Consider the following 15,470-nt stretch of genomic DNA (forward strand, 5'->3'; position numbering starts at 1 on the left):
ATAAGGTTTAAAGGAGAAAACTGCAATCAAGTGGAAATTTTTGTCAGTACCTTAATCTCTGATTTGTAGAAGGTTTTGCTTTGGGATATTTGGTGTGTCTGAGGATTGCCACCAAAGAGCCCTTCTGTTCTTTAATGGCATCCCTAAATCTTAACAAACGTGAGCATGAAAACTATTGTGCAGCACTTGTGAGGCATATATCAAAGTTATATTTTTTAAAGCTTGGAAAGGCAGTTGAATCATGCATGGTCTTTATGGAGCTCTGATCAGCCTGATAAAGGCAGTTCAGCTTCAATAAGCGCTTTTTAAGTGAATGTTTTGGAAAGTGAATAGGAAATTCAAAGCTCAGACTGTTGCCAAACTGCTCCCTCAGTGCTTTGATCACTTGCTTTCTGACATTTTGTTGAAAATGTCTTGTTTTCATTAAAATGTTGGCATCGAGAGACCCAGAAAGTTAACTGTAGTCACTGAAAATATACTATACAGTAAATCATTGAATGACATGACTTATTAAGTACTTTGTACACATTCCTTAAAGAGAAAATCATTTCCCTGTGGGGTCAAACACAGCCTTGCTCTTGTCTGTGAAAAAGTTGATATTATTAAAAGAGAGACAAGTACAGAAGATAAATCAAATAGTAGCGCGTTGCCTGAGGCAAAAGAAAACTAAGTTAAAGCATTTTCTTTTCTAAAAAGATAAGTATCCTATAATATAGTGTGGATTTTATGAATCCTCATAAAAGTCATGCATAGAATACTGCTTTGAAATTAAGATCACAGACCACATCTCTAACTTGAAGGACAGAAAAAGTAAGTGTTATGACTCTCTCTTACTTTACATACCATGATGATTCTTCAATTAGTGAACCCTAGGTCTCTGACCACAAATGTCACTGCTACAAGTATGTACCTTCTGTAATTTAGGGAGTTAATTTATCAGAAAGCAGAAAAATAAAACTTCAGTAATGGCTCAGAGACATGACTATGAAATTGAATCCTTTACATATAAATTGCCCCTTTATACATTCATAAATACCTAAAAGCAAAAAGTAATGGTTACTGATTGGCATCCTGTACTATACTCTTCTATATTCCAGTTACAATATAATAGAATACTCCTTGATATATTTAATATATTTTTCCAAATTTTCCCTTTAATTTATTTGGGTACTCAAGATAGACCCTAAATTACCACATGAATTTCTGGTCATTTTCATTTGTTTCAAAATGTTATAAAACAAAAGTCAAGACCGAGCTTGTAAAATATTGTTATCAAGACAAATTTGATTCAAAGTTGAAGAACTGAACTAGCAAGACTGTACTGATAATAAGTCGGATAGACAAAAGCTTGTGTACACAAAAACACATACATAAATACACAGGGTTACACACTTACATGCAGGAATGCATATGTACATAGTTAAACACACATACACATACATACAGCCTCGCATCAAAAGAAATCTATTATTTTTATTTAATATTTACTCCACTGTTAAAAAATACATTAGTATATACCACTATTTCCAATTGTTTAAGTTAATGTTCTGATGGAATATGAGGAAAATTAAAGATTTGACAGAAGATAGACAAGGTCATCTCTCCTAGATTGGGGTAACTGGATTACTGGGACAAACCCACTATAGTGAGACAAGCTAGATAACAAAAAGCAAGAATAGTCTTCGATAAATAAAGGCACAGGAAAGTTAAAAATATAACTAATTATCAATATAAATATTATTAATAAATATTTAAGGAAACATAGAACCAAAAGGAAACGCTACCACTCTTTTCTTCCACAGGCACTTATTTTAAAATGTGTCAGCAGACAGACAACCAGGAGGACTGGTGGAGCCTTTACCAGATATCAAAAAAAAAAAAAAAAAAAAAAAAAAAAAGAAAGAAAGAAAGAAAGAAAGAAAGAAAGAAAGAAAGAAAGAAAGAAAAAGAAATATGAGATGGACTTGTTTTTTTTCAGATGTGACATGGTTATAAACCTGGCTTCATGACACAGTTTGGATGTGGGAGCATCATCAACCTGAATAATAATGAATCTCTGGCTTTCTAGTACACAGTTGATATTGCTCTTCTCCTTCTCCTCCTCCTTCTTCTTGTTCTTCTTGTTCTTTTTCTTGTTCTTGTTCTTGTTCTTGTTCTTGTTCTTGTTCTTGTTCTTGTTCTTGTTCTTGTTCTTGTTCTTGTTCTTCTTCTTCTTCTTCTTCTTCTTCTTGTTCTTCTTCTTCTTCTTGTTCTTGTTCTTCTTCTTGTTCTTCTTCTTGTTCTTGTTCTTGTTCTTCTTCTTCTTCTTCTTCNTTGTTCTTCTTCTTCTTGTTCTTCTTCTTCTTCTTGTTGTTGTTGTTCTTCTTCTTCTTGTTCTTCTTGTTCTTCTTCTTGTTCTTCTTCTTGTTCTTCTTCTTGTTCTTCTTCTTCTTGTTCTTGTTCTTGTTCTTCTTCTTGTTCTTCTTGTTCTTCTTCTTGTTCTTCTTCTTGTTCTTCTTCTTGTTCTTGTTCTTCTTCTTCTTCTTCTTCTTCTTGTTCTTGTTCTTCTTCTTCTTCTTCTTCTTCTTCTTCTTCTTTTTCTGACATTGCTCTCTCTTGCATGCTTGTCTGTTTTGCTGTTTTGTATACCATATTTGTCCTCAAATATAACTTTGGTAAATATTTCTGGGAAATGGATTGATGACATTACCAGAGAAGGAAATTGCTTTAATGTCTAATAGGAACAAACTACTCTGGCCCTGGCTATTCAAGCAATTACCCCAGGGGATCTGTATGTGCAGGCTGATTACCTTAACAGTTTGCTGAGAAATCTTAGGCAACTCATGATGATTAAGTTGTACCAGGAACTATTTGGAATATGAAATGCTTTTGAAAAACCTGAAGTTTTAGTAGTTAAGAGAATCAAGGACCTCAAGGCAAAGGATCACTGAGCTTGGCTTACTAAGGATAGAAATTTTCATAGAAAATATAAGAGTTAAGATAGAGGAAGAAATAAGTGGGTCTATGGATGAGTGAGTTGACCTTTCTGGAAAGATTGCAACATGATGATTTCATCCCCCGACCTTGCCTGCCTAAGGAAATTAGGGTACAAGGTCTAATAGATGGAATTAGGGCTTGGGAAGGAACCCTGGGGGAAGCTGCAAGAAGAATTAGTATTGTATATGGGAAAGAGTTTGAAAAGCATTGTAGAAATAGATATTTGGGTGAGTTTAATTTTTGCAAATATAAGACAAGTTAAAAATATTAGCATTATCCTGACTAGTTTAGCATCTTTCTGTTCCCATGCTAATGCTGTAACAATAAGTTTATGCCCGAATGACCTGTGATTTGGAGGTTTTTCTGAGAATTAGAAGTTAATGAATAAATTGCTTTAGCAGACACTGAACTGCGACTTTGTGTGTGCATTGTGTTTTCTGGAGGCATAGTTACATGGGGATATTTGGGAAAATTAATGGGCTTGAGGAATAAAGAAAACACCTTTTAGTTATGTATTATTGAATAGCAAGGAAGTATGTAACTGATAAAAGACTGTGGTGAACTCAGAGAGAAAATGGAAAACAATCTGAAAGCTGTCTCTGAGCTCAGTTTCAGAACAGCAAGTCACCTGCCAGCTTGCACTTGCACCATTGCCTGAGACTCTGATTTTGATCCTCTCCAGTCTTCCCATTCTCGAGATCTGTGAAGTAACTGAGGCTGATCCTTGGCAGTTTCTATATGCTGTCCAAGCAGCAGAGCACTGTTATCTCTGTCATAATAACAGAGTTCATGAAGGTCTAAATTTGACAAAGAGTAATTTCATAATGGTAGAAAGAACACAGTCCAATAAAATGATGTTCATTCCTGATTTTGATTTAGAGAACTCCAGGTTTTTAGTCTACATGACTGATTGTTATGGTCCTCTTAGGGGGTGCCATGGTTTTGTGTTCCAGACCAGGTAATTTGGCAAGGACTGGCCCCACAACTGCTGTTCTCAATTCTGAGATTCCACAGGGATTGGGCCTGCTCAAACTTACCAGTTCTTTTGTCTAGTATCAGGGTTCACTTGCCTCACACCCAGGTGTGATTGAAAAAGGTCCAGTGACTGCCTGAGCAGGCAGGGGCTTTTTGTATTGCTCATATGATGCTTTTTATAATCTTACAATGTGCAAAAATATGACATGGTAGCTTTCATAATGATGTCAAATAAAATTTGATAGATTCACATTTAGTTGCAGGATTAGGATCTCTGCAGACAGCTGCATGGAGAATGATGTGAGCATGTTTCAGAATTAAGATAAAAATATAATGTCAACCCCTGGAATTTGAAGGGGTCAGTGAAATAGAAAGTTTGCCAAGGAAAGCAACAAATGTTACGTGCATCCACATCAAGACTGTGGCTACATCATCTAAAAATGGTGACCAGATAAAAAGGGCCAGATCTAAGGAGGACAGAATGGAAAGGGTGACCAAATAGAATAGATGACCAGGTAGAAAATGTGACTAGATAGCAAGGCTGATTTACTAGGTATGATGCTACACATACCCATTAGAATTTATATCACACCAGATGTCCCAGATGAAGAACAACAAGTTATCCAACAGATTCAGGAAAAAAATATTGCTACCAAAGAGAAAGAAATGGGTTCATAAAAATGGTCAATTTTTTTCTGAATGTTATGTATGATACAATTTGTCATGCTCAAAGGGTCAAGAGACTTCTCACAGTGTAAATCCCGGTGGATAAAATCATGAAAGATGTAGTCAGATTATCAAAATTCAAAATTAAAATAGAAAATTAAATGAAGTATAAAGAGGGAAACCATTGCAGGGCCAAAAGAATTTTCAACAAAATTAAAACCTTATCTCTCAACAAAAACTACTGGAACTAGAAGAACACTATGATATATTTACTTCCAAGGATAAAACAATACATGACAAATACCACCTAACAACAAGTATTCCATATATAATAAAAATATTCTCTGAGTGTGAAGGAGAAATCATGAAATTTTATTGTAAATGGAATGTAAGGGGAATTAAAAGTAAATTAAATGCTTTAAAGCAAATACCAGAAGGAGTACTTCAATCTGGAGTGACAGGTAACTAGGTAGTAAATGTAAAACATTAAATAAAGCATATTGGAAGAGATGAAACATAGGTAAATATGAGAAGCATTATCATTACACTTGCTGTTTTCACTTCTCTTTCCTATTTTATGTGGTTTAAATGGATAATGTGTAAGTTGTGAATTTCAAATTTATATTAAAAAGAATAAAATGAAAGCATTGAGGCATGAGTGGAGAGAAGTAGTAGAGTACTTGATACATTGTAACTCTTTTAGTTTGTTAGCATTACTTCAGGTGTTTGTTTTCTAATGAGAGCAAGACAGGCTGTGCAATGTAGGTGACAGGAGAAGTCTAGAGGATCTAGGAGCATTTTGAGGGAGGGGAAACTTCAATAAGATCATAATGTGTGAAAATGATTATTTCCAATAAAATAATACCATCATTATTCCTAGCAATTTACTATTGATAGTCATGGTATTAAATTAACAGTAAAAGAATCATATAAGGTAAATACAGAAAAGGAAATAATTAATCAAAGTACATTTTTCCCCACAAGAAACTACTGAGAAAAGGGGTTGAGAGAAGAAATGACCATTGTATAAAAGATGTAGGAACAAATGGTTAAATAAGAGAAGGGCACTGTTCTTTACAAGCCCTTATTTAAATATAAACATATTAAACTTTCTTTAAAGTGATATGGAATAGTAGATTGGAATAATAAATGGTGAACAGACCTTTTAATTGATTTTTTTTCACCCAATGTGTTCTCATCTTGGTTTCTACTTACCAACTAACCCCACACCTTCTTTATTTCCTACCCACCCAAATATGCAACTTTTATTTATTTCTCTTATTAGAAAACAAGCAGGAATATAAAAGGTTTAGTAATTAATAATAATAATAATAATAATGAAAATAAGATAAAATAGAATAAAAACAAATTGACCAGATTAGGTCACAACCGAGTAATTTTCAAGGGAAAATAGTACAAGAAACACTGAGGCAGACACATTCTCACACACAGAAAAGCCATAAAAAAAAATCGAAACCCTAATACATAAGCAAAGACAAAGCAGTATGAGATAAAACTCTGTCCAAAACACCATTGAATTCATTTTTATTGTGCATAGGTCATGCCATTAAGTGTAGTTTCAAACCAATGAGATTACATTGGTGATTTTTTTTCCAGAAGTGGAAGTTTCTGTTTGTGTCGTGTGATATAGAATTATGTGGTCTCTTGCTGAAGCAAGACCCTTGGGAGGATATGTGATGTTTGGAGAGAGTATAAAGAAGAATCGACAGACAGTGATATGGCACTTACATATCTACCCTTGCAAAGCTTCTTTGGCTTTGCGTCTTCACTGAACTTCATTTCATCAAGACAGGCATGACAGAGAACTTCTCTTGTTTTCCTGGCTAGTTCAGGTCGCTCATGCTGACTTCTGCCGATTTGCTGGAACACTGGCTGCTTCTGGTGGATTGTGCCTCAGCTGCTGATTTGTGTTTGGTATCCTGACACTGCTGAACTGGACTGCAGGTATCCTGATAAATGGAGATTGGAATTGCCCCAAAGAACTACTTCTAAACAAGTCCACATCCCCTTGTCCTATTTACCATCTTTTCTCCCAGACCTTTGGACAGTGGGCTAGAAGTTTCGGTTGGAGTATTTGAGAACTCTTATTAAAGGTACTTAAAAAAAAAAAAAAACTAAGCCTACATTTTCCTTCAGAAGCCGTTATCAAGTGGAGATAGTGCTGCGAAATGGACTCAGTCAGCCATGAACCCGGGGAGAACCAAGGTCCCCAGTATTCAGTGAAAAGGAGTCGGTGAAAAGTGACAGACACTGACACAGAGAAAGTGCTGTATCTGAATGTAATTTTTCAAAGCAAGCATCAGATTTATATTACAGAAGAAAACAGAGACGTTAGGTGACACATCAGCCAAGGTACATTGAATTTATCTGACTCAAAAGAGAGAAATGCTTACATAAAGACTGACAGGAACCAGGCAGTATTTACAACTGAGATAAACGGTGGCTCTTTCTAAAGTCAGCCATTATAGGAGCCAGGTTAAAGGGCTGATATGGCTAGGTGCAATACTAGTCTATTGCATAACCCACCACCAGGGGTCCCTTAGTAAATACCTAATTATGCTATTCCCCTGGGCCTAGTGAAAAACATGCACCAGGGAAGTTCTGTTCTGCTAACCTTTTCATGAACAATACAATACTCCTCCTTAAACCACAACCTGCCCTTCTTCCTAAACCATTGTAAATTCTTGTATATGGGAGTGACTCGGCTGTTATTCTAAGGGACTTTGTGGAGGACCTTCTTCTATTAAGTAATATAGTCTGCCATACATAACTATAATAACAATTCTAAACTTACTTTGCTAAGCTTGCCCTGAAATTTCTAACTCTATGTAGTAGATAGTAATGCCTGATTTCTTTCACTATCTCTCTTTCAATATTGGAGGCAATTTGTCTGAATAGGTAACATTCTTACTAAATTCTAAGCCCAGGGTCTGCTCAAGGACTGCCTAGGACATTGGTGAAGGCCAGGAAGCAAAGTTCAAACTAATTTAAGTATTTGACAAATCATTCCTTAGAAGCACCTATAATAAAACAATACTGAAAGAAAGCACACCGATCCATTCACTGACTAACTCAAGAACAAGTATGGAGCATTCGTGCTACGGTATGCCAAGGCTCCAGGAGACTAAGTTTCTGTGAAACGTTTTGCCTCAGGACTGTGTCCAAACTTTTGGGCTTGCCATGCAGACTTCACTGGAGTGGGTGTTGCAAGATAGCTTCTGCATTAAGATGGGCTTGTGTCTGATTCTCCTTTCAAAACTGGAACTCCAAATGGCTTAGACCCATAGAGGTTTTGTGAATGCTGAAAGAATCTGGGTTCATGAGTGTCAGTCCTGTTTTCTAGAAGGCCTTCTATTTGTAGTGTTTTCTGCACCCATTGGCTCTTACAATTACTCTGACTCTTATTCCTCCGAGTTTCCTAAGCCCTGCGAGGAGGCATTTGATGGAGGCATACCATTTAGGACCAAGTTTTCCAAGTTCCATCATGCTTTGCACATTGTCCAGGTATAGGGTTCTGTATTTGCTCCTATCTACTGCAGGAAGATCTCTGCTAACAATGGCCATAAGGGCACTGCTTTATGAGTAGAGCAGAGTGTCATTAGGAATCATTTTATAGTTATTTTCACTTTAGCAGATCAGTTGTACTTGATTTGCCCCTTTGCCCCATTTTATTTAGTTTATAGTTTTTGGGCATCCCTGCAGTGTTATGCATGACTTTCATTTTACAAATTAGACCTGAATTCCAATCAAATAGTTGTTGTCTACTTCCAAGTCTTTTGTGCTACTATTGTATGCTTGACTGGGGAAAAAAAAAATATCTGAACACCAGCATTCTTCTTGCTTCTTAGGTAAGATTGTAACACAAACAACTGTGTTATACTTCTATCAAACTTTCTTCATGTTGTTGGACTGAACTTTTTAATTGTGAATCCAAATAAACTCTTTTGCATTATGAAGTTCCTTTGCTAGGCAGTATATCTCTGAAACACTAACACCAGCTAATTCATTTCTTTAAAGAAGATATAAATAATCAAAATGCACATGAAAAGTTGTTTAAAATAAGCAAATCATTCATTTGGGAAATAACAAAACAATAGGAATATATTTTTTAATTTATTCATATGAACATAAATGAAAATAAACACAATTATCTACAAAATAATATATATTAGAAAGGTACTATGAAATAGTTGGCTCTTTGTTATCCAAAATTTTGCTTAGGTTGAGACAGAATATTATGTAAGCACAGATTGGCCTTGAACACCTGATAGTCTTGACAAGGCATAAGAGATGGGTTTGTATACATAGTTCATGGTGGTACATGTGGATAAGCATTATGTGGAAAGAACCCTGGGTTTTTCTGTGTGCCTTGCATTCGCACTACAGAGTGTGAAATAAGTTCTATGCCCATATCAAAACTTTATTATTGAATGTAACAATCTATCCATATCTACCTCTCCAAATTAAAATGTTTTAAACAAAATTATGGCTTGACTTATGCTTCCACATATTACAAATATTATGCAAAGTGAAAAAAAATGGAAAATGTTGAATATTTCCAGTTTCATGAAGCATGTGACATGTACAAATTCACAAGGAAATAATTTATTATAGAAGATACAGGGTATAAGTCGTGGTGGTTGACAGTCAGTGTACAATGGCTATAGACTTTTTTTCAGGTGATGAAACGTTTTTGGAAAGAGTGGTTAAAGAAATACTACAGTCTGAATTTATTTTATGTGGCTGACCTATACACTTTCAATTTATAAATATAATAAACCACATTTTATATACTTTGATACTACAAAAAAAATCCACTTCTCTAAGTATCCCTTCTTTTTGGATGATGTGCTCCCTCTAATAACAGCCTCATGAATTCTTTGTCTTTCCATCGCTGTCAAATTTATTTCCCTCTGAAGCCACATCGAGTTATTCTATGTGTAAATAATACTTCCGTGCTTTCATTATTTACTGTAAACACTGGTCAAATTCCTGAAAAGATACAGGAGTGAAGAAGAGTTTCATTGAGCTTACAGGTCTTGACGATGCAGTCCATTGCAGAGAGATTGTAGCAGGAACTAGTGGCTGGTTACATTGCATCTGTAGTGAGAAAGCAGGAAGGCAGGAGAGGCGATATTCTGCTATCTTTTCATTTATCTTCAGTCAGCAACAACAGGCGTCAATGGGATGGTGCCCCTTTTACATTAAATCCTCCATCAATTATTTCTGTAAATAATCTCATATGCAAATAAAAAGGTGTATTTCCACAGTGATTGTAAATCCAGTCAAGTTGATAATAAATATGAGCTATCACAGTCAAGTTCACCAAATATTGTTTGAATGACTGAAAATACCAAGTCCTAGACTAATTTTTTTCACCTGATGAATGTTGGGTTTTATTTGGAATTGGAATATGGTTATACGTTGGTGATTGTTGTGTTCACTTTTAATGAATAAAGACTTTTTCATACTTATGTATTATTAGGCATTCATTTTCCAATTAAGTGACTAATAATACCATCCACTTTATACTATCATTTTTTCAACGTAATGCTATTGTAAAACCATATAGCCTATAAAGACTTTTAACTATAGTCATTTCATTCTTCACTGGTTTATTGTTCTAATGTATGGCAGTCTTAGTGCCTAAGTTGAAAAAAATCAATTAATTAATGCTTTAGTTATCTTTATGAATCAGATATTTTTCACTTGTTCACTGATTTTAAAAAGTATGTTCTAAACAATATTGTACCACGGCAAATCTTAAGGAAAGCGACTCACTTATTTACTGAGTCAAAATTAGCCTCTGTGGGTGTTGAATTGAAATCAAATTTCTGTTAAATAGGGCCCCAAGAAATCAATTGTAACCAGCAGCTAATGACCAGTTTGCTAACAGCTTGAGGCAAAGCCAAGGGCAGTTAACACTTGAACAAATTAGTTGTTAACTGTGCTAATGACTGATTTTGCAGGGATTATTGCTATTATAAACAGTCATCAATCTAGCTCTAGCATTGAGCCTAAAAAAGTTTGCAGCCTAAAAAAGATGTTTATGCTCTCAGTTTGATATTCTTGTGCACGCATCAATAATATAGTCAAAAACTACATAAAGCTGTATTTCCAGCTTTCTTGAAGGTAAAATTATTGGAAGGTACATTTTTTCTATATATTTGTGATCTGTGCATGAATGAATGCACTCTGGATTTTACTGGGAAACAATAAAATATATGGCATGCAAATGGGTACATTGTGTCTCTAATAAGGAGCAAGATGAGAGGACTGTTGGGTATATATCCAAGAATAATATGTTCAAACATCTATTATAGGATCATTGGACATAATAAAAAATTTCAGATGATGGTCATTGTCTGTTGTAAAATATCAAGAATTAAAACATTAAAATTGCATAATATATTTTATGATTTATTTTTCTAAAATAATATTTTGGAAACTAAGACCCATAGTCTTTAAACACACAAAAATATTTATTGGCATAATTTTTTTCTCTCTCCCCATGACTATGTGTGTTTTGCATGTGCCATAGTACAGATGCATTGCTGTATGCTTTTACAATATACTAGAAAAAAATTATGATTTTATACTGTGTTTTACAAATGGAAATACAGTTTTCCTTTTCGCTAATGTATTCATATACTTAATTCATTGATATATAGATATTTTAAAGTATAATCTGTATTTTTAAAAAATAATAAAATTATAATATGTAGTAGTCACTTAAAGACAATGACAATTTACATTTATAATCCTTTCACAAACCTTATTTTAATGTGAATATGAGATAATTTTATATTCCATTTATCTATTTTTATTTCCTTTGTTTCACTTCATACCGATATAAACATGGAAAAAAATTTAAAACAGTTGAAATCTCATTTGATTACTTTTATAAAATTATTATTTATTTCAGCACTGGTCATGGATCAATTATGGTTATCTTATCCTTAATTATTTCCTAAAGAGAGTTTGTGGTCATTATATGCCCCGACATATTATGGTTACATAAATTATGCTAAAAACTAATTCAGAGTTTTTATCATATGTCTATTTACTTTGAACACCAACACATAACTATATGGATTTCACATTTCTGAAAAAATATCATTTTCATTTATTGAATTTATTCATGCTTAGTAGCTAATTCTAATCATCCCTTTCCTGTATGGTGGTAAATTATAGCTCAGTTTAAATTTTCATTCTCTAATCCTAAAAAGAAATAAAAAATTAATATAGACCTTGCATTCAACTTTTTCTTAATCTCAGTATTATGTACTAAGTCATTGAACCCTGCACTTTTTGCCCATCACTAAACAGAAAATAGATGAGGTCAGACTCAACTTTTCATGTTGTAGTTTGAAATGCTCTGGTTTAACTAAACATTTTTCTCTCTTTTAATTTTTTCTACAGAAATTCAACTTTTTTCATGATCTTGAATTATAAACTAACAATTACTAGTTTCTTTGATCCTTAGGAACTCATTCTCCTTAAATATTTCACATCTCTGAACTTAATAGCTAGAATATTGTTTTGGAGAAGAAATAATTTATAGTATTGATGTTAAGACCTCCCAGATTCTTTTTAACTATATGTGAGTGGAAATCAATAGTTTAAACCCAAGAAATACATAACATTTCAAATGTCATGTTATAAATTTAAAAGTTCACATTATTTTTTTATTAATGATGACCTAAAACAAATAAGAAACCTAAATCGGCTGATTGTGGCACATTGGGTTAATTTTCTTTTTTTTTTTTTTTTTTTTTTTTTTGGTTTTTCGAGACAGGGTTTCTCTGTGTAGCCCTGGCTGTCCTGGAACTCACTTTGTAGACCAGGCTGGCCTCGAACTCAGAAATCCGCCTGCCTCTGCCTCCCGAGTGCTGGGATTAAAGGCGTGCGCCACCACGCCCGGCTGGGTTAATTTTCTTTCTTTTTTTTTTTTTTAATTTCATGATAGCTCTTTTACTCACCATTAATTTTTTCAATTGACAAATGATAACATTTAAATATTCATAGCTTTATTAATTATTTGATGAGAATGATACATCGTGTAATTTGCTTCTATGATCATTTAGCATCCACTTAAATGTGTTATGTTAAAAAAACAATTATCCTCAGAAAAAGGATTTTTCTACTTGATGTTGATTATTGACAATGATTACACATAATAGTAGTAAAAAAGTCAGCATCTATAAAGAAACACAGTAGTGATGTGTTTTCCCAATTGAGAACATGATTATCAAAATGATTAAAAATGGTAAATAGGTAGAATAGTAGAGAATATGATTTGTAATAATTTTTCTTTTATTGGATATTTTATTGATTTACATTTCAAATGTTATCCTCTTTCCCAGTTTCCCCTCCAGAAACCCTTTATTCCATCCTCACTCCCCCTGCTTCTATGAGGGTGCACCCCCATCCACCCACGCACTTCTGCCTCCCTGCCCTAGCATTCCCCTACACTGGAGCATCAAGCCTTCCCAGGACCAAGGACTTCACCTCCTAATGATGCCCTACAAGGCCATCCCCAGCTACATTTGCAGCTGGAGCCATGGATCCCTCCATGTGTACTTCTTGGTTGGTGGTTTAGTCCCTGGGAACTCTGGGGGATCTGGTTGGTTGATATTGTTGTTCTTTCTATGGGGTTGTAAACCCCTTCAGCTCCTTCAGTTAGAGACTTTATGTAGTTTGCTTGAGGCAACAGTGAGTTACACCAACAATAGCCTATGTCAAAAAGGCAGGCATGCTATTAGAGGTGATGAACATGGAAAAAGTCTAAAGTAGCACTTTCCTGCTGATCTTAATAGGTGTGACTAAAAAAAAAATCCAAAATAACCTCAAGTATAAGAAGCAAGTTAATTTTCATGTTATAGTTAGCAAACTTGATAAAATCCCAAATGGCTTAGACCTAATTCCCTATAACTTTGATATAACAAGTAGTGTGTTTTCATCTATCCATCAGTAGACTAATCTGCTCTATTAAAATTAACTAAGATTCTACTGTGATGGCTATAACATTTTGACGTGTGAACACAGTATTTAAGCAGAAGGAAGTATTGGGTTACCAACTGAAAGTATGTAATATAACCCCCCATTCCCTTTGTTTGTCAGATATTTGACACCATGAATGAATATAATGTAATGCTAACCTCACTTTCCTGAAAAAAAAGAGGGTGGCCTTGTCAGGTATTAATGGGAAGGGGTCCTGTGAAGGATCAGTGCCCCAGTGTAGCAGAATGCTAAGGTGATGAGGCAGGAATGGGGTGGTTGGGTGGGGGAGGGAGCATCATCATAGAAGCAAGGGAGAGGGGGGATGGAATAGGGGGGTTGTGGAGGGGAAACCAGGAAAGAGGATAATATTTGAAATATAAATAAATAAATTAACCAAGAAAAAAATGAGAAAGGCATTATAATCAAGATATTTCCATCAAAGCATTTCTTGATTTGGTTACAGGAAAAGCAAAGAAAACACTATTTCATAAATTTATTATCGTTCATTTTAGTTGTCCAAAAAAGGATAATTGCCTTTATATATTGAATTTATTCTACATTAAATTCAAGTGTGTAATTATTTTTCTTTAATTGCCATTCCAGTGCCTGAAGATGAACTTGGGCATCTTCTCTCACCTTTTGTAAGCAGCAGAACTGAAGCTGTAAGGGAGATTATCAGAACAGAAAACTGGATTGTCTGTCACTTCAGTGTCATTCATCTCGATTTGAAGTCTTTTCAGTGCTCATAAAATAGAACTATTTTTCTCCATGAGACACCAAATACTAGATTGAAATGAGAAATAAAAGAGCCATTGACTTGTGCATTTAAAGGAACATATTTTATAATCAGTGTTTCACCTTGACTCATGATACACATGATTTTAAATGTAAATGTATATTTGGCATGAACAGGTTTCTATCATATATATATATATATATATATATAATCGCTTTCAAAAATTGAAATATATAATAAGCTGAAATGATAGAAATTTGTTGATATTAAGTAAGATGTTTGTCATCTTTTCTTAAGAATTCTTTGAAAGAAATCAATGTACAATTTTGCTAGACTCAAACTAGCCTCAGACATTATAAAAGGGTACAAATACTTGGATAAACATAGTACACTTAATTTAATTGTGGTTGGTTTTCTTTTTTCCCTACAAGAGAAATCCATTAAGATTTCTATGGTCTTAAGATAATCCAGTAAGCCCTCAATTTGATTGGTGTCTTATAGGAAAAATATACACTCTAAAAATGATAACAAACTTGTAATCTTATTGTCTTAATGTCTCAAATGTTGAGGTTATAGGTTTACATAACTGTGCATTGGTGACATATTTTGTAGGGATCTGTGGTTTATGAAAATGACTGCTGCTCTATTTAATCTTCATACATGTGATGCTCCTACACTTGAATTGTTGTCTAAGTTCCAGAATCAATATGGCTGCTCCTGGCCTTCTGTAACTTGAGTACAGAAAATGACACTCTTCTGACCTTTCTGGCCATTACTTATATCTCATGCAGAAACACACATGTAGATAATCCATAAAAGCATATTTTAAACAATTTTCCTACAAAAAGCAACTTTCTTTTCAGAATTATTATTCTCAGCTTCATGTTCTTTCTCTTGAATATAGGAACTTCATGGATAAATGCCTCTATCCAATGGTTTAAATGCCTGATTATTTCAAATCTTTTATTTATTGTACAGAATGAATAATTTTAAAGACATAATTATGTAACATTCACATACAAATTATTTGCTATTGAGAAAACTAAATTCCGCAGGGCAGTGGTAGTGCACAACTTTAATCCCAGCACTTCTG

General features: G+C 34.2%; 1 pseudogene; it reads right to left on the reverse strand.

The window, feature by feature from the left end:
• Positions 1-14,360, reverse strand: part of LOC110308994 — a 28,561-nt pseudogene extending 14,201 nt beyond the window's left edge.
• Positions 14,361-15,470: the final 1,110 nt, after the last annotated feature.

Source organism: Mus caroli, chromosome 14, assembly GCF_900094665.2.
Source record: "Mus caroli chromosome 14, CAROLI_EIJ_v1.1, whole genome shotgun sequence".
Taxonomy (NCBI): domain Eukaryota; kingdom Metazoa; phylum Chordata; class Mammalia; order Rodentia; family Muridae; genus Mus; species Mus caroli.